Here is a 27,569-nt window from a genome sequence, read left to right on the forward strand (position 1 = left end):
GAGGAAGAGCTGCACTGTTGGAGGTTCCATCGTTCAGGTAGGTTGTTAAACTGAGGCCCCGTCTGCCCTCTCGAGTGGATGTAAAAGATCTCATGGCACTTTTCGAAGACGAGCAGCAGATCTCCTGGTGTCCTGACCAACAATTTATCCTTCAACCAACACCATTGAAAACAGATTATTAGGTCATTTATCGCATTGCTGTTTGTGGGACCTTGCTGTGTTTGCCTACATTACAAGTAACCTCACTTCAAACGTATTTGTCAATTGCTTTGGGATATCTTGAGAATGTAAAAGGTGCTTTATAAATACAATTTCTTTCTTTGTTTTATTACGCCGGAGATAGGATAAAAGATTGCTCAATGTCCCCCAGCTGATGTAAATAACAATAGGTATAGATGTCTCACTAACACATCAAACCTCCTTCTGTTTCATGTGCTGTTGCCTGTGGTTTTCTTTTTAATTCATTTTGTTTTACAACACAACCCTTAAACGTAACACATTCTCAAATCCTCGCCATGAAGAAAAAATGATCGAGTCCCAAAATGTGACAGGATGCTAGAATTAGCCTTGGCAGCCCTTGAATATAAGCTGTTTGATTTCCTGATTGCTATGTGGTGATCCTTGTGTGTATGTACGGACAGGAGACCAATCAGCAGTGATGTCCACATGAAGAATGGACGAGGTATGAGAGGGAATCAGTGCCTTTGGAGAGTTAGAGGGAGGGAAGAAAATGTGAGAATTACTATTTGGTCTACTGATGCTGGAGAAATACATCTTCAGAGATAAGTTGCCATCCAAAATGTGTCCTAGGTTGCGTGCCAGGAAATTATTCCGTGCAGAAAGAACGGTTCTCCTTAAAAGTTTAGAAAAAGCAAATGAATATGGTAATGAGTGAGCTAGCTGCTGGATGGGGACTTCTATGAAACAGTATTTCACTTTGAGAGAGAAACAGTAGTCATGTTCCTTTCCCATAACTAAGTATTAGGAAACTGCATTCCTAAATTTTTGTAGAAAATTGGAATCCCTTTTTAAAACTTCAACTCTCCCAACAGTTCAGTGGGTAAATGCACCATAGGGTGCTATAGCGAGTCTCAGACCATAAAAGTCATGGCTTTGATCCCAGTTTGCGTTGAGTTAGCCACACTACATAGTACAATTAGCCTCAATGCTCCTGATCTAGGGAAAGGGAGCAGCGGCAGGGGGAGGGGGGGGGGGAAAGGAGGAGGAGAAGAGCCCATTATCTAGTGTCTTTCCTATTAGCAAGTGTAGATTTTAGATATGTAGAAGATCACATTAGGGTATGACATTCCACAATGTTGAATACCATGCCAACATTCACTGTTCAGAAATGTAGAATGACCTTCTGAAGAAGAAACTGAGGGTTACTGGCAGCTATGGAATGAAGTCACAGCATGAGTCAGCACCTTCAGGAAAGGAGGAGAAAATGGGGGGGGGGGTGGAGAATATTTTCTCCAGTTTTCCTAATGACTCATCGGATAAACGCATGGCATGGCACGGAGCTATGCAGACCAGGAAAACACCAAGCTTGATGCTAATTGTCAGGTTATTTAGCATTGCAATATCATGCCCGAGTATGATCCTGTCCTCATCAAACATTCATTAGTAAACACAAGCAGGAATTCTGGCTGATACATTCCCTTGCTTAGCCCAAGATGGTTGAAGCCATTATAGAATCTCTCTTCCTCAGCTAAGAGCAGCTAGCTCAGCACCAACCAAGAGCTGGATTTGGTCAACATGACTCAGTAATACATGTGTTGTATTTATCAATGAATCACTGGGAGCCTTTTTTTTTAAATTTGAAATTATTCACTTCAGCCAGTGCAAGTGGCATCGCACAGCAATGATTTTGGGGTGGAATGCTAAGGTTACTACAATCAAAGTTTATAGCAATCTGCCCCACATACTCTAGCACAATACTGGCAAAGTCATTTTTATGGTATGAATCCCATTTACACACTCCGAGATCTGCGTTTCAATCTAACCCAGAATGGTAAAATGCAAGTCTCCTCTCTATTTGTAAGTCTAATGTGAATTGAGTTTGGTGTGCCACAATCTCAAAAGATTGCTGATGTAGGAAATGGAAGTATTTCACTGGCGAGGGCAGAGTGTGAGAGAGAGCGAGAGTCTTCTGATAAGAAAACGCAGAGAGTAGTCATACTGAAGGGGATAGAGGTGGAGGAAAAATAAATCTGCAAGGACTCCTAATCACTCTCTACTGGCCTGCTGAAAAGTGGGCATGTACGATCAAGACAGGACTGGATTGGAAGGATGGGCGGGAAGGAGAATTGGAAGGACAGGAAAACTAGAGTTCCATTCTACATCTAAGGTGCACTAAATAGCATCAATCCTGGAAGTAATATTCCATAGAGTGCCTTTCCCCAGTATTGACATCTCTCATAATAAACATGTCAATTTTTCCATCTGCAGATGGATGTTTTTTTCCCTCTCATTTACTGATGTTTGTCCTGAAATTTTATCGCCTGAGGAATGCAACCTGTTTATCAGTAATTACACCTGCTGCCAAGTTATTATTCCCCGCTTAAACAATGGTCCTGTGTGGCTGCACACCAGAGCTCTCCTGTGCTAACAACAATATGCACATGTGCAACAGCAGCACGCAAGGCTTCCTAGCCTCGAGGGCAAACCGTACAGGTACAAATGCCGCATGTCAGGTCTCGCCTGCCTCTGGAGGCAGCATGCGCATGTGACTAATACAGACCAGCATGTCTCCAACTCCAGGAGCAGGACTCAAATATTTACACAGCCTCAGTTTAATTACTTCTATTAGTTTACAGCAGTTCTTCTAGTGTCCTCAGAAATAGAAAAATGTAATTACAAACGCATCCTGTTCATCACTGCGGCACTGTCAGGGGGAAAATATGGCTGCTATTGAGGAGGAGGAGGAAAGCAGGAGTTTCGGTATGAATTGGTAGGTGCTATCTCATTTTTAAAAAAGTAATTCAGCACTCTCTGCATGGATATTGCAAGGGTGTCCACACTTAGAGCAGGTGACCGGATCAATGTGCCACAACCATAGTCAACTCCTGATAATTCAAAATCATTTGAATTGAATTATGTAAATAACACAGCAAAATGGGAATTTAGTGCCTAAAAGTGAATTTTCAAATGTTTTGAATTAAGTAGCTTTGAATCTTCCATGTGAACAACATACTTCCAAAAATATTATATATATATATATATATATATATTATATCTCACAGACAGGATTTGTTTTGATGGCAACATTGTTTACACTGTTCCTCACTGACATTAAAAAAGCACCTATACACAAAAGCTGTCTGGCTGCCTGCTCCTCGTTTTGCTTTTTTGCTGTTTGGTGTTCCTGTCTCTGTATCCTGGCTTCAGCTAATGCTCTGCACTTGCCAGCCTGCTTTGGCCTGCTCCAACACAGTCTGCTGTCCTCCGCTGCCAGACCTGACCTGATACCAACACTGCTCAGTCTTGTCTGCTCCAACACTGCACACTCTGGGTGCCCCTGCTTCTCTGATCTTCTCTTGATTCATGATCTCCACCGCTGTCCACTACAGTCACTGCTGCCTCTGCATCTGGACCGAATCTTCTGGGATCTCCACTGCCATTCGCTCTCTGAAGTTGGTATTTCTTTTGCTGTTGGTTCTGCCACTTTGAACTTCCTGGGCCTGGAGTATGGTTAAAGAAAGTTCCCTGATCGATTGAAAAAGGCTTTTCCAATCCACCAGATCCAAGAAGCTGATGCAAACAGCAAAAGAAAATCATTCGTACAAGGGCTCAAACAGAAAACAACTGGCTTAGGGCTTGGAAGGGAGAGATCATGGGAGATTGTGATCTGTATTTGGCGCACAGGCTATGTTTGGACATCCCTGACCTATTGGTTTCAGACACTGCACAATATAGTACTGAGCCGCACAGATCAGAAGCTTCAATCCTGATCTATGCCAAGTTAGCTTCAGTACCATCAACTTGCATTTATATAGCGCCTTTAACGTAGTAAAGTGTCCTACGTTGCTTCACAGGAGCAAAGGAGGAGACATTAGGACAGGTGACCAAAAGCTCAGCCAAAAAGGTAGGTTTTAAGGTGGGTCTTAAAAAGGAGAGAGAGGTGGAGAGGTTTAGGAAGGGAATTCCAAAGCTTAGGATCTAGATGGCTGAAGATCTAGACAACCCTCCACAGCACAGAACTGGGAAAAAGAAAAAAGATCCAACCAGAAATCCCACTTCCAATTGCCACCCAGTATCACATGTGGAAATCACTTACTGTCTTGACTCATACAAGAACCAAGTCCTTTTGGGCAAGGTATTGAAGGGCTGCTGATGCCTGTGGAACTGGAGTCCAGCAAGAGTCAGGAAAGAAAATTGGAAAACAAAACATGTTTTGTTTCGTGTTTAACATAAACATATTGATACGGACAGCTTCCTACAGTATCAAAATGTTGTGAAAAATTAAGCACTGTTCAGTGTAATTTAAAAGAAGAGTCCCATTTACAACACTCAGGATTTTTAGAGTAAAGTGCAAAAGGACTTTATCCTTTCTATGCATTTCTAAGTAAACCTCAAGCTGCAGTTTGCTGAATCACTTGTGGCAGTTACCAAAAAAGTGTTTAAACATGCATGTAGATTGCAGAAATGACTAGCACAAGGTTGCTGTCAGTTACTGCAAGCAAGAAGGTACACTTGAAAAGGAGAAAGGAAGCATTTAATAAACAGGCACTACAATCAAGTACACCCATTGCACTGATGTTCATCTTTTATGCTTTTCCCTGGACAGGAAAATAAAAACAGAATTACACCCAATACATTATCTACAAACATTATATATAATCTAAAAATCCTATTTCAACATTCTGCTGTGCTTAACAGACCACAGTGAAATGTTAGACGATAAATAAACTTGTGCTCAATTTAGTGGGTGGAGCAGAGGAACAATTACAGAGCTGATTATTTACTTCACTGACTTAGAGCAATTCCATGGTGATTTCAATAAACTGCAGTAATAGCTAGTTGTGTGCATCAGTTATAGATTGCTAAATCTATTGGAAAGTGAAAGTATAAAGATATGTCTGGCATTTAGTGCACTGAAAACAATGTAACTTTAACCAGAAAGGATTCTATATGCAATATAAACCTTTTTCAGACATTCCTCCTTCCACCCATTTATTCTTATTTACAACAGCTAAGCAGGAGAGAAGTCATCTCCTCCCAAACCTTTGCCAACGTCACTCCAAATGACGTTTGGGTGAGTTTATATAGGTGAGCCAAGATTGAATAGCCTGGTAGCTCTACCACCGGGGCACCATAACTGAGACTGGTGTCACTCTCATCCCACATCGACATGCACGCTCGTTCAAGTGAAAGTTACCAGAAACAGAAGCTGGAACACGTGCTGATTTTCCTCCTTCTAGTCTATGGGCCAAATGTAGGGTCATTTTGACAGAGATTTAACTCAGTACAGACGAGCGATTGAACCAGTACTATACTGGATGGTGTATTTACCAATTAGCCTATTGCGCAGTTGGATGGGTGCTTCTAACATGAAGTCTTTACACTATTAGACCTCAGTATAATCAGGACCTGTTTGGATTTAAAAACAGCATAAATAACAATAATTACAAAGTAAGGCAAGTGCCCTGGTCATTTGTCTATTACGTGGTACTTTATCAAATGCCTTTTGAAAGTCCATTGACAACATCAACTGCACAAGCCTCATCAACCCTCTCTGTTACTTCATCAAAGAACTTAATCAAGTTAGTCAAACACAATTTTCCTTTAACAAATCCATGGTGCCTTTCATTTATTAGCCATACTTTTCCAAGTGCTAATTAATTTTGTCCTGGATTATTGTCTCAAAGTTTCCCCACCACCGACGTTAGATTGACTGGCCTTTTAATTGCTGGAATTATCACTCTCCCCTTTTTTGAACAGGAGGATTGGAAGATTGTGGCTGGAGCAAAGATTCACAACCCTCTGAGTGAAGAGTTTTTTCCTCATCTCAGTACTAAATGGCTGATCCCCTAAGCTGAGACTATGACCCCCTAGTTCTAGACTCTCCAGCCAAGGGAAACAGCCTCTCAGCATCCACCCTGGGTTGTTCTCCTTAGAACAGAGAAGGTTAAGGGAAGATTTGATAGAGTTGTTCATGAACGGCTTTGACAGAGTAAATGAGGAGAAACTGTATCCAGTGACAGAAGGGTCGGTAACTAGAGGACACAGATTTAAGGTGATCGGCAAAAGAGCCAGAGGCAACATTTTTTTTTTTTTAAACGCAGCGAGTTGTAATGATCTGGAATGCACTGCCTGGAGGGGTGGTGGAAGCAGATTCAATAGTAACTTTCAAAGGGGAATCGGATAACCACTTGAAGGGAAAAAAAATGTACATGGCAATGGGGAAAGAGCAGGGGAATGGGACTAATTGGATAGCCTTTTCAAAGAGCCAGCACAGATGTGATGGGCCAAATGGCCTCCTTCTGTGCTGTACCTAGAATGAATTGCTTTCAAATAGCTTCTGAAAAGTTAAAATTAAAAAGATAGAGATAGAAACATTTCAAAGTTTCAAAGCATAATTTTGGATGACTGAAGTGTTTCAGCAGCATTCCTGTGTAACTTAGTCAAACTCTGCACAATAAGTAGAACCAGGACAACAGTACTCAGTCTAAAGGTTGTGACCCTGCTCCCATTATTAATGTGGGGAACTAAAACCTGGCTTTCTGTAACCTTTGATCCAGCCCTTTGCCAGTTTTTTTTAAAAGTACTAGTTAAAAGTTTTTGGCGCTGTGAAGCCCTTTGGGACATTCTACTACGTTAAAGGCGCAATATAAATGCAAGTTGTTGTTGAAAGGTTGTTTTAAAATTTATAAAAACTAGTTGTTCTCCCATGGTATTGAGCAGGAGACCTCCAGTTCATTCATCCTCCACTCCTGTCAAGCCTCACTGCAGCTTTGGGCACTCAAGCTTTAGACCTGTTCATGAACTATCACGAGGAAATAAAATTTTAAAATAATTTTAAAACTTTACTCCTCAGTAATGGATCATTTGTCATCACTTGAGGAAAAACAAGAAAAATCTCAGCTTTCATTATTCACTAATAGTTCTCTGTACACATTAATCTGTATTCACTCACAGCTCCCATCGCACATGATGTTCTTTTCACAAACAGCTGTCATTGCACACATTTTCTCTCTATTCACTAACAGCTCTCGTTACATATGCTGCTCTCTTTCCTCTTATAGCCTAGCTGCACATGCTGCTATTTCTCGATCCAAAAGTGAATTGCTTCTATTGGAGGCAGAGTTGCACCTCACTCAGTGCTCGCCACTTTCTCTTCACATTGGGCACAGAGTACTGGCTGGTGCACCAACAAAAGAAACGGCTGCAACCTGCTCAAGTTTAGAAGGTCTTGCCCAGGGTGGGAGAAAGGAATGAAAAAAAATTGCATTTATATAGTGCCGTTTGTTCCCCCCCCAGACATCCCAATGCTTCACAGCAAATTAATTACTTTTTGAAGTGCAGTCACTTATTATATAGGCAAACATGGCAGCCAGTGTGTACAGTGAAGCCCCACAAAGAGCAATTGATAAGCGACCAGTTAATCTATCTTGGTGTTGTTATAAGAGGGATAAACGTTAGCCAGGATACTGGGAGAACTCCCCAAAGCTTTGAATAATGGATGCAAAAGATCTCGTGCCACCTGAACAGGCAGTCGGGACCTGGGTTTAACATCTCATCTAAAGCCGCCTGAAAGCGCAGCAGTCTTTTAGGAGACATGGGTAGAAAAGGGTTATTTGGAGTGTAATGAAGAGCAGTTGTTGTTCATGCATTTACCTTCTCTACTGAAAGGCTGAAGTGGGCCTCCCAAAGATGATAACACCTGCATGTTTACTAGCTGACACTAGCTTAATTAGAATAGCCTGGTGACCTCAGGAAAGGGAGATATAAAGAGTAGAAAGCAAAATCTTTGAGATGCTTTTGAACTAGTCATCTTCACCCATGTCCAATAGAAGTAATGTAAATTTACTCATTATTGATGGACGCTGTAGTTTAAGAGATGTAAAAGTTACACGTGATTAAGGCATGATCAAGTCATGTTGAGCCCACCATACAAGGGCATTTTGATAAGAGACCTATAAGCAGTTAAAGGTATATAAACCAGCAAATTGTAATGGGAATTTGGATTTAAAGGTTCAAATACTGAGCTCAGAATTGTAATCCCACAATCAGGTGAGTTTGTAAGTACTATTTTAAGTGTATGCTTAAATACTATTGCATATATTATATACTTTAACAAAGTGACTGCATAACCTTAAAACTTCAAGAATCTATTCATTCAATAAAACATCCTCTCCCTCAGCACTATACTGAAGAGCACATATCTCTAGACTGACATGTCCTGGCGGCTTGAATCCCCAATCTCCTGATTCAGAATGAAGAATACTACCACTGAGTAAACAATAATTGAACACCTATATAGGTATAGAAGCTACTTTTGCACAAGTACGAGCCCATGTTCAGTCAGGCCAGTCAAGAACTGGATCGCTGTAACAGAGCCTTCCAGTCCACTTCAACTACCGTGTAGTCTGAAGCTGTTACTCGTTCTAGGAGCAGATTCTGTCGCATGTGGCTATCTGTATATAATTAGGTTCATTGGTTTATGATTACCGGATAGGTCAAATTTTGTTACTGCATGGTATTTCACGATTGTTTTTTAAACCAGTGTTCTGTAGATTACATTCTGCGATTCCGTTTAATTTTCTGCGAAAAAATGTTTTTCTGTTTTGTGAGAAGTCCAGACATAAAGAAGTTGAGAACTGCTGAAATAGAATAATAGAATTTTTAAGCAGTTTAAAGACACGCTATTTTTAGTTTGAGTGTGTCTGGTGTTTTCAAACATCAACAATAACACTGCAGTAAATACTGGAATTCATCCAAAGCTGTCAAACTCCTAACTTCTCGGAGAAATTGGGTGAGTTCCACAGCGACTGGGAAAGTTGTTAAACGAAACGCTGAAAGCGAACTAGTACATTACCAAAAAATATTTTAAATCGCAGGGGACGAAATCTGATTTTAGCAGCAGACAAAATTTGAACAACCCTCCCCATCCATCTTCTGTTTATAATGCTACATATATGTATACACACAACAGACCTGTCTTTTAATACAATCTCACTAATGTTTCAAACACAATCCGTTTCCTCTAACTTTCTTGTGGTGGGACTCGGTCCGGGTACTAGGTTTCCTCCTCTCCTCTCCCCCCACCCCCCGAGGATGGGCCGGTTGGGTCTTTGAAAAGCTCCCTTTTCTACGTTGACGTTTCTCTCAGTATCAGGCCTGGACGGGCTGAGGAACAGGGCCTTACGGGCCAGAGCCCTGCGAGAGGAGCAACAAAACTCCCGGTACTGGATTGGATGAGAGGAGCAGCAAATGCCGCACAGCGTGACTCTGGCTTTACCAGATTCAGAGGCCGAACCGAGAAAGCAGAGCCCAGGGTTGAGGCCTGAACTCATTGCCCCGCGCAGCCCAGGAGAAAAAACTTGCAACAATGTAACAGTGAGTGACTATAGAACCAGTGATTGCAACATTGTAACTCTTGCCCATTCTAACCCTCTGTAACAATCTCTCGGCCGCTACTACAATGTTTTACCCCGATAAGTGAGAGTCAGTAAAAGGCCGTGGCGGGCTCAGCTCTAGCTCCGCTCCGCTCCACTTCACTCCGAGTCCTTACACTCGGCCCGGGGAAGAAAGGATGCGAGCCTAGCCCCTTACCCGGTCTCTTTTCGCTCCCGGTTGAGTCCTCACCACCAGGCTACGGCCTATCTTACCTCCAAAGACTGAGACTCGATGACAGATTCTCAGTGCCACCTAAAGCAGGCTGGAGCCGCACGTTTGAGAAGCAGCACCAGCAACCATTCAGGAACGGCAGGCCGTTCAATCACACGGAGTGACAGCAGCTGCAGCCATTCAGAAGCAGCGTCCAGGGTGGGCGGCGGTCACGGCTGCTTGTCAGTCATGGCGGTTTAGCCAGTGAGAACGGAGAGAGGGCGGGCCTTGGCAGGCGGAGATGCCACTCATCCGTCACACTCACGATGACTCGGCATCAATCTAAGAATTGTTTTGTCATAGTAAAAGCTCCTCTGGGGTTCTACGCATCGTGCTTGTTTTGCAAAGGACCTTTATTTTATTAAATGTTGTGCTTTTAACCCAGGTTATGGCATTGGGACAAAGTGTGACACGTCAGCAAGTTGCTGCCTATTTAGGCTGAGTCAGGGAGTGAGTTGCAAAGAATAGGAATTTTGCAGCTTTTAGTAATATACAAAGTAATCGTCACAAGTGGTAGACTAGTTTGTCGGGATTATTATAAACTATAGATTTAAATATTTATATACCACACCTCATTATCCAAGTAGACACGTGATAAAACATGTTGATACAAAGTTACATATCTCAGTAGACTTCATAAGTCATGTTTCAACTTCATATCGGCTTCTATTACTATCTTTTGCAGTGTCCAATTAAGTGTACAAGGGCGGGACCGTTGTTGGGATCATAGCTCGAGTACTGATGTTTTCTTTGTGGATTTTGAAAATTAAGTGAAAGTCATAGCCACCTGAATAATCATTGATTCCATATCAGTACAGAAATAAAAGGGCAGTAGATTTATATTTTTAAAATCAGATTTATGCCGCGGTGTCAAATTGTGTCTCATAATGCTCCTGTGAAGCGCCCTGGGGCGTTTTACTACGTTAAAGATGCTATATAAATGCAAATTGTTGTTTTAGGAATACTAAAAACTGGTAGACAGCCAACCAACTCCCCCTCTTAAATGAGCGTCAGTGTTATTATTACTATTACAATTTAAGCAGTGCTCCTCCTGTAACACATTTACAAAACGGAGAGATAAATACCAAGCAGGGAGTGAGATAAGGAAGAGACAGATTTAGAAGAGATTTTGAAGGCAAGGGAGGTAGCAAGACAAAACGGTTCTGGAAAATAGTTGCAGAGGGTAAGGGAGTAATGATCAAAAGCTTGGCCTGAACATGGAGCAAGCAATAATCAAGAGTCCGAGAAACAGATGGTGTCCACTGGGTTATATGGCTGGGGAAGGTTACCCAAATAAGGTGTGGTGAGGCCATTGAGTGACTTGAAAATGATTTGCTGGAGCACAGGGAGGCAGTGGAGTTGGTGAGGATGGGGGTGATGAATGTCAGGACTTTGCGCAAAAGAGAACTTTTGCCACAGATTTGTTGAAGTTTATTAAGGGTGTGTTAGAGTATGGATAGTGAGCCTTGAGGTGATGAATGCATGCTTGAGTGTTTGAGTAGTGGAAGGGTGATGTGATTTCACTGGGGGAAATTCGTCTGATGAAAGCTGGAGGGAGAAACTAGAGAGCAAAGGGGCATGGGGTTTCAGTTGGGAGATGGGTTAGGAAGATTGGGTTCAAGGGAGTGGACCTGATCAAGCCAATGGCCTCAAATTTGGAAACACAGAATTCCATGATCTCTTCCCATGTAGCATCAGAGGTGAGGATGGAGGAAGCAGGGGCGGGAAATCAAAGGTGGTGATTATTGGTAAAACTGTAATAAGTAAAAAATTAATAAGCCTCAAGTGAAGTCAGGGATAGAGGATTTTGTTTCTCTTACACAGAGGAATAGATTCCTAGCAAAATCATTTGGTGCTATGTCAGTTTATTCATTTAAAAAGGCTGGATAAATATCTGTTTAAGAATAGGATTGCAAATTAGAAGAATAAAGGGAGATACACATGATTAAATAATGTATCCCATGGAACACTAGGACAATGAATGAGTGAATGTGGAATGCAACTGATAGTGTAAGCATGGGTTGTTCATAGAATGATACAGCACAGAAGGAGGCCATTTGGCCCATCATGCCTGTGCCGGCTCCTTGAAAGAGCTATCAGGTTAGTCCCACACCCTTGCTTTTTCCCCATAGCCCTGCAAATTTTTCCCCTTCAAGTATTTATCCAACTCCCTTTTGAAAGTTATTATTGAATCTGCTTCCACCACCCTTTCAGGCAATGCATTCCAGATCGTACCTCGGTGCCTAAAATTTGTTTTCCTCATGTCGCCTCTGGTTCTTTTGCCAAGGTTGGATTAATACTCTGGAGTTTTATTTGATTACCCAGAGAGTGGGGAGAAATTTCACTGAGTTTTTTCTTCTTGGAGGGTTACCTGTGGTTCATTTCATTTCCGAGATTTAATGGGTTATGCAGACCTTGTGATAGGGCCAATGTACGTGTTCTGTGGAAGGAGAAAGCTTGGTGGGCTGAATGTCATTTTTTCTTCATTCCATGCTTTTCTATGTTTAGGAAGAACCGTCTTAATAAAGAGGTTATTTGGTAAATCTTGTTTTGTAAAGTGAGGGCCTGAAGAATCAATGTTGATTTTTTTTTTATTGGATGTGTTTGTAAATACACAGAAAATGTTTGATGGATACTTTTTCATGAAAACAATATTGCTTTAAAATGCATTATATATTTTTAACAATAACAGTTCCAGTGAGTCAGAACTAAAAAGATATATTTGAGACATAAAAGGGGAATTGCTCTCCCTGGAGGATTGTTTATAAATTCTTAATCAATTAAATTTGTTAAAAAAAAATTAAAGCAAAAGTTCCATTGTTTACATCCATTCTCATTCACATCTCTCCAAGCTGCCTAGGTTCACATATTTTCGTTGTTTTTTCAAGACTGTCAACTCCCCCTCCCCATTATACAACATTTGAATCCTAGAACTCAACTCCTGTCACCTTACCACAAGGTCATTATTTCAGTCGGCAGCAGGATGACATCATACTGCTATTTTTGAAAAGCTTAAGAGTATAGCAGATGCTACCTGAGCTCTAGTGCTTCCAAACAAGGCCACCTCAACTTTTCTTGATTCAGGGTAACTTATAATTGGAATCCCCAAACCATTTTCACACACACACTATGACCTACCTATTAACTCTCATGGGCCACATTGAGGCACATTTGCTGATTTTCAAGCTATATTTTGGAATGCTCACTTCCATTCCTACCTCAGCCTACTGCCACTGAAAACCTTATCTGTGCTTTTGTCACCTAGAAGTAACTTGCATTTATATAGGGCCTTTCACAATCTCAGGATTTCCCAAAGCACTTCACAGACAATGAAATATTTTTGAAGTGTAGTCTCTGTTGTAATGTAGGAAATGTGGCAGCCAATTTGTACAAAGCAAGGTCCCACAAACAGCAATGAGATAAATGACCAGATAATCTGTTTAAATGATATTGTGCTGAGGGATAAATGTTGGCTAGGACACCGGGAGAATACCCCTGCTCTTCGAATAGTGCCATAGGATTTTTTATGTTCACCTGAGAGGGCAGACGAGGCCTTAGTTTAACATCTCATCCGAATGACGGCACCTCCCACAGTGTAGCATTCCCTCAGTATTGCAGTGAAATGTCTGCCTGGATTATGTATCCAGTCTTGGAGTGGGGCTTGAACCCACGTACATTCTGATTGAGAGGCAACAGTATTCTATCGGGCCAAGGCTGACAATTATGGACTCGATTTCTCCAATTTCTGCATTGCTGACCTCCCATCATCCAGTCTTCATAAACTCATTTTGTCAGTGACCTATAGCCTGCCGCACACTGGCTAGACAGTGAGAGAAAGCAAGAGAGCGCTATTGACTGGAGTTTGTTATAAGTCACTGTTCATGCTCACAGCAAACTGTAGTCCATGGTAGAACCACATCCCCTATGATCTAAAACGTTTGCCTTTATGCGTGATGTAAATAAGAATAGAATGTCACAGGACTAACAATTATGCTTTTACCAAGATATTTTGCACTGAAGATTGCTACCCACCATGAAGTCTGTCCTTTCTGAAAGGCAGAAACCATCATACTGTTATCGTTCAGACTAAAATCAGTAATCAAATTTATTTAAATGAAATTTAATGACATACAAGCAAAAGATACACCACATATTACTCACAATGCCATGCTTGATTTACATTCTACCATTTTCAAAACCAAATAATAAAGTGTCTGCAGTCCTAACGCCCTTTTCAGAACTTTTTGACAAAGCTTTTGAAGATTGTAAAGTAAGTACACCTGTCCCCCACGGAGTACCACCACATTGTCACAACATTGAGGACAAATGATTGATACAAGAGAACTGCAAACTGATAGAACTGGAAAACCCCCCCACCTATTATATTATACCATTCCTCTCGGTCTCCAAGGTAGACGACAACAACCCAGATCAAAGGACTTCTTTCCCTCTGAGCACAGAATTACGTTATTAATTAATTTTGCAGTTCAGGTTGAAGAGTGTGAGGAGTAGACTTCTAGATGTGTAGTGGACTTTGATTGTCTTTGATACCTACCTTGATTCTCAAATAGCTTGCATCCAACATGAGATTGCAAGCTCATATTGCATTAACATCTCAATACCAAGCAATAATTTCTGATGTAATTATCTTGCAAGTCTAGGCAATCAACAGCACTGTTAGACACTACTTCTTGAAGCCAAAGGTTGTTTCTAGATTTGTGTATACCTTACACTCCCACCCCAAACAAAGATAAAATAATTATTTTTGGAAAGCAGCTAAGCGTTTTATTTCAAATTCGCAATATATTGGACTATCACAAATTTCATATAAAACATTTATAGATATTTTATGATTCAAAGCAAGACATCACCAGGATATCCCAGCTTCCTTCTATTAAAACTATAAGTGCTTTAGTTTATTAGAGGGATGTCATTACACTGTAGAAGCTGGGACAGCGGCTCTTTTATTTTCTATCATTTTACAACCAGGTAAAGCAAGAGGAAATACTTGTGAATCTAATAGCCGAGCAGATGTGTGAAGGGAGAAAGAGAAAATAGCAAGCGAAAATAAGAGGAAAAAAGGATGAGCGTGAAGGAGGGAAAATATTAATGGGACTTGGTTATCAGTAACAGTCCACATGACTGACACAGCTTGCAGCTTTTAATCACGTTTATATTTTTGCAATAAAGCAGTGACTCAATTATACAGCTTGCAATTGAAAAATCACAAAGGATTTATCCAATATTTATAGCTCTACCTTAGAGTTTCTAGTTGAAACAGTACTCCTCTGTTCGTAGATCATTGATTAAAAATGTGTAGTATCATGCAAAAGAACTTTAAATTAAACAAAAGTGTAACATTTCAGTAATTAGATTGGGAGCTGCACTTGTGGAAGTTACATGTTGCTATAGAAATAACATAACTGTCTACGAAGTGAACAAAGTGGTCTGTGCCTCTATCAAACTGCCACTCTGAAGGAAATCCCTCTGTTAGGTGTTTGCAAACGGTCTGTCAACTTCAATAACCTGGATAGTTATCCGTAAAATACTGTGTTTGCTTTTCTTTAATGTGCAGTGTTCACTTAAATCCTGTGTAAATAAACCACAGGTATGGGAACTGTAGCCATTAACAGTTGTGAAGTGGAGCCATTTCAGGAAGCAGTGATCAGTCCACTTGGCCTTTATATAGATAATTAATCTCTGTTCAAACTGCCTTTTGACATTTGCAATTTAAAATATAGAAAGTGCTGATCTGGGGAGGTGAGTTATTGGTAACTTCAGGAGGGTAGGATTATGCAGTTTTGTCAGTTCTTCACTGTGACTAACAGCTACTTCTGAGTTTTGTAAACAGCTATAGATCATAAATCTCACACTAAGGATTTTCTTTTTTGTTTATTCCAAACAGTTCATGTTTACTTTTCACAGAGTATCCAGGAAAGTATGATTACGTAAAGTGCTGACTGATTCAGTCCCTTGAGAAACAAATAGCTGGGCTTGAGAGCCATTCAGCTACACTGTGCCACCATTGAGATAGAAGGAGATAGTGCAGCAAACAGTAACTTGCAGCAAACAGTAACTTACACTTCCACACCGCCTGAGGAAGGGGAAAGCCCCCGAAAGCTTGTGGGATTAAAAATAAAATCGTTGGACTATAACTTGGTGTTGTAAAATTGTTTACAATTGTTAACCCCAGTCCATCACCGGCATCTCCACATCATAACTTACAGATAGCAGCCTTAGGGCATGAAAAAAAAGCAGGCAGAAAACGAGGGTTAGAATTGTCCAGCAGATCTTCGGTACCTGGAAGTGGACAAGAATAGAAAGGTGAGGGATGGTAACCAGAAACAGGCCAATGGCACAGGTCAGCATGTGGTTGCTCAAGGGAACAGGAAAGAGATAAGATTAAACGGTAAAACTGAGTTGTAAGGAACTCCACTTTAAGAGCGATTGACGGAATCTTCTGCAAACACAACCAGGGGCTCAATTTTAAAATGGAGCCGGGAAGAGGGCGGGGGGTCAATTTCAGGTCGGGAAACCCATTAGTACAGGTTTGCCAGACGTCCTTACGATTTTATTTGTTGGTTTCCCATCCGACTGACAGGCTGGTCTCAGTCGGATGGGAGACCAGCCAGGGAGAGGAAGTCTTCAGGTAAGTCTGCAGGTAAGTCTTTGTTTGTATGGATGGGGTGGGGGCCACAGGTGAGCAAGGGGCATGGGTGGGCAAGGGGCAGTGGGCATAGGTGAGCATGGGGGTCACAAGTCATGGGGGATGGGATCGGGGGTCAGTCACGGGGGGAGTGGGATCGGGGGTCTGCGATCATTGAAGGGGAGGGTCGGAGTCGGAGGATCAGGGGTCCGAGGGTTGGTGCAGGTAGGCTTGTTGGGCCTGGGGGAAGCACTCCTGCTCTTCCTGGCCCACAAGCTGTGCCTTTCTAGGCACCTACCTGTTAGTCTCGGGCCTTCTCGCCTCCTTTCACGAGGTGTAAAACAGAAGGACCGGGAATCTCGGCCCCCCAGGGTTGAAATCGGGAATTAGTGAAAAATGGAGGCCTGAAGCCTCCTTGAAAAGTTTTGTGGCCCAACCCGCCTCCTGGGAGTGGATTGGCCGCCCGCCTCTCAACCCGCCTCCGTGAAAACTGGAAATGGGCAGTTTGGAGGCAGGTCTGAAATGGTGGCAATTTTCAATACCTCCCCACCCGCAACCCACCCATTTTTTTACTTTTAATATCAAGCCCCAGGAGTCTGAAATAGTGTGTTGCGTCCCAGATGCCTGGGTTCAGGATTTGACCAAGTGAGTGAATAAGAACTTGTGGTGGGAAGTGAAGAAAAGATAGATAATGGTTTACATGGGAACTCAACAAATAGGTAGGTGTAGAACAGAGGTCCACAAAAGGAATTTCAGGAGCTAGGAAAAAGATTGAAGTAGAAGACTTCCAGAGTAGTAACCTTAGGGCGACTCCCTATGCCATGCACTGGACATATTAGTGAGACGCAGGTTAAGCATGGTTCAACACAATGGATAGAAGATAGCATTTCAAGTTTTGGGCCACTTGGGCCAATTCTTAAATAGCAGAGAAGATAAGCCATAAGGGAGAAGGCATTATTGGAAATGTCCCTAACTAATGAGGACAGCGTAATCAGCCAAGTTGGAGATAGGGAACAATAGTAATTTTAAAGTTGAAATGAGGACAAATAATAAAAAACTATTTAAAAATTGGATATCAGGAGAGCAGACTTTGAGAGGATGAAATGCTGTAAAAATAAATAAAACAGGAAGAGAACTATTTAAAGGGAATTATGTGAAGGAAAAATGGGAAGATTTTACGGAGGTGTTTCTCATGTTGCAGAGGCTATTTACTCCATAAACAAATCAAGGACCAAACAACAGACATGAGTGAAAAGGTTAATCGTATGAACATAGGAACAGGAGTAAACCAGTCAGCACCTTAGCCTGTTCTGCCATTCAATTAGATCATGTATCTTAACTCCATTTAAATGCCTTAGTTCCATATCCCTTAATACCCTTACCTAACAAAAATCTATTAATTTCAGTTTTGAAATTTTCAATTGACTTAGCCTCAACAATTTTTTGAGGGCGAGAAGCTCAGGTTTTTCTAGTGCTTGGTTTACCAGCCTCCCAACTTTCACCCTTCACAAACTTCACCCCTCCTAACCCCATTTTTCCCTTATCCATTCTACACTTCCCTGTAAAGTGCTCTAAGGCATCGCTGTAACCTCCAGCCCTACAACCCTCCGTGCTCCTCTAATTCTGGCCTTTTTCCCATCTCTGATTTTCATTATTCCACCATTGGCGGTCACTCGTTCAGCTGCCCATAGCTTTGGAATTCCCTCCCTAAACCTCTCTACCCTCATTCAAGATGCTCCTTATAACCTACCTGTATGATCAAGCTTTTAGTCACCTGACCTGAATATCTCCTTATGTGGCTCAGTGTCAAATTTTGTTTGATAATATTCCTATGATGCTTCTTGGGACGTTTTACAACCTTAAAGGCGCTATATAAATGCAAGTAGTTGTTCATGAGGAATGCTGTAGCAAATATAAGTTGTAATAATTTACGAGACCAGGGATGGAACCTGGGACCAAAGGACTTCCAGTCTCGATAGAAATTTAGCCCATGTTTTTCCAGGAGAGAAAAATGAGCATAATTAAAACAGGCCCATAATCTGTGCAGCGCCCGTCCCAAGAAAAGTGGGGAAACTTTAGAGAAGTCGTAGGTTTGCCGCACTGGCAGGACCTTCCGCCACTGCGCGCCGCTGTTGTTTCTATCAGTCGGAGGCGCCCACTCCAGGTGGTCAGTGACGAGCGAGTCGGTAGTTGGGTGAGTAACAAACTTATGGTCAGTCAGGGCTTGCGCCCCAGCTTTAATCCCCCGGGCAGTCCTGTAGGCCGGCTGCTCTCTCCGAACTCTGGGTCTACCAACGTAAATGTGGAGAAGTGAATTATGTCAAAGTCCCGTTCGGCCTGTACTCTGTACCCGGGAGCGGGCCTGGGGGGGGCGAGCTCAGTCGATACTGACTCCCTGTGTTAATAACCTTCTCTGATGTCCTGGAGTTTCCTGATCCTGACCAGAGCTGGCCTGGGACCCTGTAGTCTGGAGATTGCGCAAGCCGTAGAGACGCTCAGCGTGTGGACAGCTAGCAATTGCAGATCATATTCTCTCATTTAGCTACATTTAATAATTCAATTTAAAACTATGATTATTTATCTTTGATTATTAGTTGTCTATAGCATAGCATTTCTATGGTTGCAGCAATTCAGGAGCCACCATGGTCCGTAGAGTATTTGATAGAACTGTACTTACATTTATGACCACCAGCTTGTGAGTGTATTTTACTTACCACTGCTAAGTGGGGAAAACTTTCTTTTTATCTTTAGTCTCGTTTAAGGCTTGTCAGTTTTGTATTTGTGCTCACAGCCCGAATTAAAAAGAACTTTTCACATCCTCAGGATGTTCCAAATGAACCAATGAATTGCTTTTGAAGTCTAGTCATCATTACTATGTAGGCAAACATGCAGCTAATTTGCAGACAGCAAAGTCCACCAACAACAAATGAGATACATATATAATCTGTTTTGGTGACGTTGGTTGTCGGATTAATGTTTGCCAGGGCACCAAGAGAACTCTCCTGCTCTTCAGATAAGTACCATGGGATCCTTTACTTCTATCTGAACAGGCAGACAGGGCCTCAGTTTAATATCTCATCTGAAAGATGGCATTTACAACAATGTAGCACTCCCTCAGTACCGCATTGGGTGTTAGCCTAGATTATGTGCTTAAATCCTGGAGTGCGGCTTAAATGCACAACCATTTGATTAATAAATGAAACTGTTAACAATGAACCAAGCTGACACCTAATAGCCTGTTTACATACACATTGACAATGCTTCTCAGCATTTCAAATACAAGGACTGTGTCTCCATCCTCAATCTTTTGTTTCTTCTCTACATTAAAAACAAGGGTCGTGTCTATTATCACAACTGTGGTGGAGCTAAGGTAATCTGCTATTATCACCGAAAAGAGTGGGAGGAGAATACTCAACTAACCCTTTGTCTGGAATGTGTAATTTGATCCAGTCTGCTGCAGAATAATTCAAGTTCTCTGCAATGTGTAATTTGATCCAGTAATTATCAGGCAGGCTGCCGAGTTCGGAGAACGCTCGGCGCTGGCAGGCTGCCGAGTTCGGAGAACGCTCGGCGCTGGCAGGCTGCCGAGTTCGGAGAACGCTCGGCGCTGGCAGGCTGCCGAGTTCGGAGAACGCTCGGCGCTGGCAGGCTGCCGAGTTCGGAGAACGCTCGGCGCTGGCAGGCTGCCGAGTTCGGAGAACGCTCGGCGCTGGCAGGCTGCCGAGTTCGGAGAACGCTCGGCGCTGGCAGGCTGCCGAGTTCGAGAGGGCAGTTGATGACCTACAATGCACATGTGCAGCAAGATCACCATCCCGCACATGTGCGCCATCAAAAGAGGAAGTACTCATGCCCTGGCGCTAGTCACAGCGTTAAACATTGCCATTCTTACAGTAGCTGCCACAACTGATTCAGCAAATTGTACCTTAATATTGACTCTGAAACATGGACCTTTTTTCCATTTGAAAAAGTCCCAATAAACCATTATTGGATTAGTTTGTACACCCACCAATTTAATTTTGTAAAATGCAGGGCAAGAGGCAGTATGTTTGGAGGGCAAATAGAGGCAGATTTATTTCAGTGCAGTGAACTGTGAGTAGTGCATTTTGAGGAGGAACAGAGAAAGAGAGATCTGGGTGTGCAGATACAGTACAAAGATCTTCAAAGGTGGAATTGCAGGGAGAAAAGACCATAAAAAGGCAAATGGGATTCTGGGTTTTATATACAGCGGCATTGAATATAAAAGCAAGGAGGAGAAATGTTAGGCTACAGTTGGAGTTTTGGGCATACTTATAGGAAGGATAATAGAGCCATACAAGGGTTCTGTGAAGATTCACGGGAATTATACCAGGAAGGAAAGGTTATAGTTATGAAGAAATGTTCAAAAATAGTATTTTTTTCCCAAACTGGAACAGAGAAGGTTAAGACAGTTTCAAAATTTTAAATGGTTTTGAGAGGGCAAATATGAAAAGCTTGTTTCTACTTGTTGGCAAATTGGTAACAAGTGAACTTAGACTGAGGATTATCACAAAAAAGATGAAGAGGGAAGTCGGATAAAAACTCACAGTGGGTTATTAGAACATGGAATGTTTTACCACAAGTGGCAAATGAAGCAGAGGCTATAACATAATTTAAAAGGGAATTGGATAATATTTGAAAAGGAAGAATATAAAAGGATACTGAGAAAGGACAACGGAATGGAATAAGAGTAGATAGCTCCACTTGAAGACCTAGTGGTGATCAGTACAGGTATGATGGGTGAATGACCTCCTGCTATTCTGTAATTTATATGTTATGATGCAGTCACAGTGTTCTGTTTTAGTCAGAAAAGTACAAAATTGCCATCTGGGGTTTGGTTTCTATTTTGAGTGGTAATACTCTCCTCCCTCAGCCAAAAGTTAATCTACAAGTTAACCTTTTAAGGACAGTGAATTTATCAGTTCTTATTCTTCCTCTTTCTTTTTCTCTCTGCCCCCTTTACACTACCATGTAGAGCTGTACAGTCTTCGTGTATGTTCAGTTAAAACTAGTGGGGGGGGGGGGAATCTCTGGAGCACACTGCACAGTTCTGTAATGCAGAATAAACTGATCTGGGATCCCTTGTCACAGGGTGAGACTGTTGCTTGCCCTAGTCCAGTATGACCCCTCACAGGACAAGACTGTCAATTTGCCCCAGATGAAGTGACCTCACTAGTAATAGAGCTGAAATTTGATGCTATGTGGCATATTATTTTTGTATTCCACTTTCCAATTACTGAAATGATTCATTAAATATTTGTACGCACGGCATTTCCCCTTTAAGTAGTAGCTTAGAAATGAGGGTTGGATTTGAATTTATGAGATAAAGACTTTGGCAGACAAAGTAGCGGATGATGGAGATTGACAAAACAATGAGTCTTTCATTTGCCTCCAATCATGTGAGTTTTTATGTTACATAAATCTAATAAATGTAGATTTCTTAGTAAAGCAGATGCCAGCCTTTTTTAAAGGCCATGTTTATACACTTTATAATTGCTGTGTAAGTGTCCTGATGTCTCAGTGGATGAATGCACCACCTAGTGTTGTACTGACCAGGAAGGTCCCAAGGTTTGACCTCCAGTCTGTGCTGACTTAGCTAATCTCAGCCAAGGCAGCAGTCTGCAAGCTACAATTCTTCTCCCAGTCATCTGCTTTCATTAAGTCATTCATTAACTCCTGTTGGAAAGTAAACGTGTTGTCACTGCCTGAGGACGGGTTTGAGCTTGGCTGCGATGCCTTCCCTGTGATTCAGTAGCCTGTCAACACTCGTCAATGCTTGTAGATGGAGAATGACTACTTAGGTGAGGTACCAGAGGGAAGCCATTGCCCCTGGAACTGTACCTCAGCATGAGTTAGTAGCCTAGATTTTTCAACATGGGTGCTGTTTAGATGTGAACTGTTGGAAGTGAATTTCAGACAGATTCAAAAGGAAGTGTGATGTTTACACCCAATTTTCTGAGATTTGTTCAGTAGCATAACTTCAGGTGTAGATTTGGATAGGTGTGGGGAGCATACTAGTGGTGAGAGCAGAAAAGTGCATGTAGGTGAAATTTAATGGGATGAGGATAATTCAAGGGAAATAGCAGAATAGGCTAACAAAAATTCTGAAGGCCTTTGGGAGGGTTCAAAAGGCATTCCATTAGCAACTAGTGACACGTATGATGGGGGAGGGGGTCTTTTTTTTTTATTCGTTCACGGGATGTAGGCGTCGCTGGCGAGGCCGGCATTTATTGCCCATCCCTAATTGCCCTCGAGAAGGTGGTGGTGAGCCACCTTCTTGAACCGCTGCAGTCCGTGTGGTGACGGTTCTCCCACAGTGCTGTTAGGAAGGGAGTTCCAGGATTTTGACCCAGCGACAATGAAGGAACGGCGATATATTTCCAAGTCGGGATGGTGTGTGACTTGGAGGGGAACGTGCAGGTGGTGTTGTTCCCATGTGCCTGCTGCTCTTGTCCTTCTAGGTGGTAGAGGTCGCGGGTTTGGGAGGTGCTGTCGAAGAAGCCTTGGCGAGTTGCTGCAGTGCATCCTGTGGATGGTACACACTGCAGCCACAGTGCGCCGGTGGTGAAGGGAGTGAATGTTTAGGGTGGTGGATGGGGTGCAACAGACAAAAATGAAGGAACCCAAGGTGTAGACATGAGTCTGCAGGCAAGTGATGGTGCAGCCCAATAACCAATCCCCGTTTTGATGATGGTGAAGCAGAAGTAGTGCTGCATGAGATGGCTCCCTTTGCCTCTGCATGGCACCATCCACATTGGTCTGCAGTGCAGCATGCCTGCAAGGGGAAGGATGCAGGTTTGAGACTGCTGCTGACTGGCACCATCATTAGCTGCATCAGTCCTATGTGGCATGGTAGCTGCAAGTATCCTGGCAACAGATGGTACTGCTCTGCATTTGTAACTTGAACCCTGTGAAGGTAGTTCTCCACGGTTATCACGTGTAGGTGCAACAATGCAGCTATGGCTTATGACATCTTGGTGGGTGCAACCAATCAGGCTACAATGACTGTTGATCACCCTGGCATGCCTTCTTGCATGCAGTACCACCAGAATCAGGACATACTGAGATCAGGGTGCTTCTGAGACATTCACATATCATGGTGGGTTTGCTGTCTCAACTTTCTTTGGGAATAGGAGCCTCCACCTGCACTAATCGTCTGTCAAAGTTCAGTATGTTCACCTCTGTCTGTAGATGTGGGTTTTCAGGCACTGGCAGGAGGTCACAGAGGATCTCTCATGCAGCCTAACCTGCCTCGCATTCCTCCATTGGTCGTCCTCTTCCAAATCTGTCAGATGGGAGATTCCTATTGGGAAACCCATTGGTCAATTTAATGGTGCCGGGGGGAAGAATTGGAATAAATTGGCACAAAGGCTCACGAGAACTTCAATGCTAGCTGATAAAATGGTCAGGAAATGGCTACATGCTTATCACAGCCTAGCAACCCTGGACACCCAGTTCACATGGGCGCAATTAAGGATGGACATCCTGTGCGGCAGAATTTTGGAAAATAGCGTGTAGGAAGTCTCCTTCCCCAAGCTAATATTAAAATGAAGCCACTGCCTGTTTAAGGCTGGGGCTTCCTTCACACATTTTCTTCACCCTTGGAAATGCATGAGATGCGATGTGAAGCAACAGATCTCTCTCCACTTTTCCAAGCAGGTCTGTCTGATTTACACCTATAAATTGGGTGGGCCCGATTCAAAAATCCAGTCTTGCATGTTCAGGAATGTTGGTGGAAGGGGAAGCAGTATGTGTGTAATAGTAATATGAAATTGATGATGTTTTTTGAAAAAGAATCACATCAGCAGAAAGCTGCTTTTGTTGAGTGTATTCTGCCCTTTGCTTGCTGATGTACCAAATGCTGGATTGAATGCAGAGGGTAAATAAGGAACTGTGCCTGATGGAGATTTCCTAATCTAACCTCATCAGATGGAATCAGGAAGGAAGTGCCCCACACAGCAACTGAAAACATTTAGTGTACAGGCACTCATCTGTGAACTATCACTTAGCTGCTGTGAAACTATATGGGAAACCATATTCTGGGAGCTGAGTTTTTAGAAATTTTCTACACATGGTGGAGCTGCTTTATGCACAGAAAACATGTCAGAGGTATGTGTGGCTTTATTTTAGGGGATTCTTTGTCATGTCCAAACATAAGAGGACATTTTTCTTTGCCAGTTAATCCTTCACCCCTGAAGGTGCTGGGGTTTTTTTGGGGTACTGTTACATGAGCACCAGCCATTTTCTGGTACCTTTTTTGGCCATTCTTCATGTTTGAGCCTAGATGGTGAGTGAAGGCAGGCTTTTGGCAGGTTGGCCTTTGGGGGATAGCTAAATGTCCAAACCTGTGTTCACCAGATATCCCTCTGCCCAACACAAGCGCACACACGCACATTCATTACTGTAGTGTCCACTGGATCGTGATCAGGAGCAGGAATCAGCCATAGACCTTGTCATCAATCTCCCTTTTCAGGTTCTGTAGCTGATTGACCAATGTGACTCATCCATACTACATCCTGTGTTAATTGTATCCATATGATTTATATCAATTAGTGTTAATTGTATTCAGGTGGTGCATATCAACTGAGGACTCTCTTGTATCCATTTATATGAGAGCTTATCTAGGGTGTGGAGTGGGTAATGTGGATCTCTGTGAATAAAGGCTTGGAAGCAACTGAAGACCAGGCTCTAGTATTCTATCCTTCACCACCTGACTATCCAATTTATTACATCCTGTTTAGGAGCAGTCCAACAAACCCTTTCTGGAACACTCACAATGCAGGCTAATACCTTTGCAATGTTTATACTCCTTCCTGTTTGTACATAAAAATTATTATTGCTAATTTCCAAACCTGAGGTACTTTCTGTTTGGATGTTAGTGAAACTTTCAGCATTTCGTGTTGCCTGTATTTTCCCACTTAAACTCCAATTCTACCTCAAGTTTTCTCTCTGGTCTGGTTTTTCATGGACACATGCCGTTAATGCTGTCATAGGGCTCTAACACTTTCTACTTACATTTTTCTTTTCTGGCCGTGTCCTTCACCGGTTCCAATGATTTTTCCATTAAGCTCATCCACAATTGGTTTCATGCACTTTGTCTGTTCCCCTCTTCCATTTCTGCCGCTTTCTTCAGCCAGAAGTCTTTATGGTCCCATCTTAACTTGAAGAATCTTTTTCACCTTCATGCTTCTCACTTCTTCTGTTCTTATCCACAATTTCCATCATCTGTAATTTTGTCTGCTTAACCTCCTCTTGGTCTCTGGCTTGAGCTAATTCTCCTGCTGTATATTCTTTGGCCTGAGCATTTCCTTTACTGTCACATGAACTTGGAAAGATCGGAATAGGAGTAGGCCATGGCTGATCTGTACCTTAAATCCATTTACCTGCCATTGATCCATGTCCCTTGATACCTGTAACTAACAAAAATCTATTGATCTCAGCCTTGAAAATTTCAATTGATTCAGCAGCCACAGCCTTTTGGGGGAGGGAATTCTTTGTGAAAAAGTGCTTCCTGATTTCAACCCTAAATGGCCTAGCTCTGATTTTAAGATTATGCCTCCTTGTTCTAGATTCCCCTCCAGAGGAAATAATTTCTGTCTATATACCCTATCGCATCCCTTTATCATTTTAAACACCTCGATTAGATTACTCCTCAACCTTTTAAACTCGAGGGAATACAAACCAAGTTGAAGCAAGGTTCTTCAAAATGTAATCCTTTAAGCCTTGGTATCAATTTGATGAATCTGTGCTATACTCCCTCCAAGGCTAATATATACTTCCTGAGGTTTGGTGCCCAAAGATGAACACAATACTCCAGGTGGGGTCTGACCAAGGCTCTGTACAAATGAAACATTAATTCCTCATTTTTGTATTCTAATCCCCTCTTGACACAGCCTCCTTGTAGGCATCCCACAGCCTTTCTTCATCTCCTTGCTTGGGCAAGTCATCAAGCAGGGCAAATTGCCTGATAACGGCCCAGAACTGAGACTCCTTTGCTAGGACCTTAAGTGCATCAGTGTCCTTATTTGTAACCACTCTTTGTGTCTCTTTGCCAGTTTCACCCATGGTTGAACAACAAGGTGATGGCCACATTCAATCTCTGCTACCTGTATACCTCCTCAACTGGCACAGTGGTGCAAGGTGTTCCTCAGTCACTACTATGTACTTGATTAATCTTTGTCATCTTATCTGGTGAGCTCCTGTTTAGGTTGTACCTCTCTTACTGTCAGTACATGTTACAAGCTGGTTCTGATTAGATGTTGTCCACTGTCATTTTCTGCACTAATTCCCTTCGACCGCAGAAACTAAAGGTAAAGTGGGCATAGAGGACCTCTAGTAAAAGGCAGCAGATGAACCCTGTAGCTGGAGAAACTGCACGCATATAAAAGGCATAGGAGTGGACCAGTAGCTACAATGGTGTTGCATTGGATTTGATGAGCACTAACCATACCCTCACTCCATGTTGGGACTCACTTTTTCTCACTGGCCAGATCAGGGTGAAGAAAAGATTTTGTGTAGGATTGATTCTGCCCCTTAGAAGCTCTCCTCTTGTTGCGCAGTCCCTGTTTGGGTTGGGGACTGAAATGGCCGTGGTCCTGGTTGTACAGGCCAAGGTAGAAAATACAAGGTGAATTCACAAGTCCCACACTCCCACTGGGACGCTGCATTCGACAAGAGTACAGGTCAGGGATACAACACTAGTGTCAATTCACTGACCCATGTTCGCTTACAATGTGGCTCCCTACTGGGAGCGCAGGAGTGGTGAATTTACCCTGTTGTCACTACAAATGCAGAATATTAAATCATGTGCAACTTTAATTGTGGGTAGAAGTTTAAGTATTCAGGAGTCAAATATTGTGATTTGTGAAAATCTCACAGTTCATGCGTAAGAACTCAATTGCAAGTAACTTGAAAAAAGATATGTGCATCACAAGTTAACTTCTCTTCCCTCTCTTCTGCCACCCCCCCCCCCCCCAACTTTGCCCATCCCTCCCAAAAAATAAACCGGCAGTGGCTGGTATCACTGACTGTTTGAAGAGGGGAGGGGAAAGCGGCGTGGGATGGGAAGAGATACATTTAT

General features: G+C 42.4%; 2 protein-coding genes across 5 annotated transcripts in view; one reads left to right on the forward strand and one right to left on the reverse strand.

Moving 5' to 3' along the window:
• The window catches only part of LOC137325445 (kelch-like ECH-associated protein 1), a 34,430-nt gene extending 15,142 nt beyond the window's left edge, over positions 1 to 19,288 (reverse strand). Inside the window, exon 1 of one of the 3 annotated variants that reach the window (XM_067990570.1) lies at positions 19,189 to 19,288. The gene's annotated coding sequence lies outside the window, so the exon portion shown is untranslated. Of the gene's footprint in view, positions 1 to 9,774; positions 9,933 to 19,188 lie in introns of those variants that run through there. The other 2 variants (XM_067990569.1, XM_067990568.1) reach the window with 2 other exon arrangements.
• acot11a (acyl-CoA thioesterase 11a) overlaps positions 9,380 to 27,569 on the forward strand; it is a 72,608-nt gene continuing 54,418 nt past the window's right edge. Inside the window, exon 1 of one of the 2 annotated variants that reach the window (XM_067990572.1) lies at positions 9,380 to 9,558. The gene's annotated coding sequence lies outside the window, so the exon portion shown is untranslated. Of the gene's footprint in view, positions 9,559 to 18,567; positions 18,669 to 27,569 lie in introns of those variants that run through there. The other variant, XM_067990571.1, reaches the window with a different exon arrangement.

The sequence above is a fragment of the Heptranchias perlo genome, chromosome 9 (assembly GCF_035084215.1).
Source record: "Heptranchias perlo isolate sHepPer1 chromosome 9, sHepPer1.hap1, whole genome shotgun sequence".
NCBI classification, from domain to species: Eukaryota; Metazoa; Chordata; class Chondrichthyes; order Hexanchiformes; family Hexanchidae; genus Heptranchias; species Heptranchias perlo.